General features: G+C 30.9%; 1 pseudogene across 1 annotated transcript; it reads right to left on the bottom strand.

The window, feature by feature from the left end:
- Positions 1-232: 232 nt before the first annotated feature.
- On the bottom strand, positions 233-1,364 carry LOC143634450 (uncharacterized; annotated as a pseudogene). The gene is made up of 2 exons (XR_013153858.1): positions 1,270-1,364; positions 233-547 (listed from the first exon to the last, which is right to left on the bottom strand). The product of XR_013153858.1 is annotated as an uncharacterized LOC143634450 (transcript).
- Between the last annotated feature and the right edge of the window lie 283 nt (positions 1,365-1,647).

Here is a 1,647-nt window from a genome sequence, read left to right as displayed (position 1 = left end):
TTTTTTAAATAAAATAAAAAAATATAATGAAGCTTAGTGAAACCCTACACACTTTAACGATTTTAGTTAATGAAAACACCCATGCCTACGTGACAATAATATAGTGAGACATTTTTACCTTAATGAAATCAATACTGATGTTCTAAAACAAAAGAACGACGTCATACGTTATTGTGAATTTGTGATCATACTTCAGTCTGAATTTGCGATAAAAGGCACATAAAAGGAGTCGCCTTTAGTTAGGAATAATTGCAACAAAAAATGAAGTTATTATAAACATAAGTACATAACAAATTATTAAAGGATATAAATAAAAATGTATCACGAAGAAGAAGATGATTCAAACTTGTAGTGTTTATCGACGGCAACGGAGACATCCCAAGTGCAACTCAAACCCTGATCTGGTAAGATGATAAGATCCCCAGCTCCAAACTCCGATATCATCTTGGACGAGTTATTAAGGTACACTTTCACTTTCCCTTTGAGTAGATAACATGTTTCTTGTGCATCGAACTTCAACTGGTACTTTCCAGGCGAGCATCCTCACCTTCAAAATAAATTAATATATATATATATATATATATATATATATATATACTAGACGGGTGCCCGCGCGATGCAGCGGGTGTTTGAACTAGTTAATAACGTAACAAATATAAGTGTTTATGGTTCGGTTAAAACCTTGAAATCGTTTAAATCGGTCATTGGTTTGACTTCTTCTTTCTTTTTCTTTTTTTACTTTCGGTTTGTTGGTCGGTTTCAAAATTTTCAAAACGTAGTGAACGGTTGGTTCGCGGTTTATACTGGACACTGAACATCCCTACGTAACATATTAATTTATTTAAAATGTAAAAATTACAACAATATCATATCCAAATTAAAGAGAATAAAATGTTCGTTTTTATGGTGCAATTTGTTTATAAAAATATTAACGTATGAAAATGCTATAATCGTTTAAAAATCATGGGTGAGAAGTTAGTTTACAAGTTAAATTAAAAACATAATATGGTTAAAGATGAGGGACCAAACTTGTAAGTTGAATGAATTGTGTTTAAAAAACATGCTTACCCTTAGTAACACATGTACCCATGCTTTAATTGTTGTAAATTACTTAAAAATGGGTGTCTTAATTTGCCCTTGTTTGGTGTATTATATATAGTATATATATATATATATAATGTAATATGAAACATTGATCTATATATATGAATCTTATATGTATGGTGACTGCACAAAGTAAAACTTCCAAGAGAGAGGGAGAGAGATTACTTGGGCCAAGATTTGATACCGAGTTCCGAAAGATGAGATTCCGTAGGATTTCTGTGAACAAGTATGCTTAGATTTGATGAAGACTCACCTGCCATTAATAAACAACTTCAAGTCTGTAAGAGTTTGAGGTATACGTACAAGAAATTATGAAAATGATCAGAGAGTATGAAACATATCACATATGAACAAAATGTTTTCATGTCATTTTCTAGAGTGCTGTGATGCATGATGCACGTTTATATAAAAAGTTATAAAGAAACAAATTAATTTATTAAATGGGTTCATCTAGTGAAATCATGCACATAAAAATAATTTTTTATATGGCCTATGCTTTCATCTTATTAAGTGGCAAAAAGTTGTCATGGTAACATATAGGAG

The sequence above is a fragment of the Bidens hawaiensis genome, unplaced genomic scaffold (assembly GCF_021521415.1).
Source record: "Bidens hawaiensis isolate Kalapana, Puna unplaced genomic scaffold, B.hawaiensis_p1.1 tig00007049_1, whole genome shotgun sequence".
NCBI lineage: Eukaryota > Viridiplantae > Streptophyta > Magnoliopsida > Asterales > Asteraceae > Bidens > Bidens hawaiensis.
This window is presented reverse-complemented; position numbering and strand designations above follow the sequence as displayed.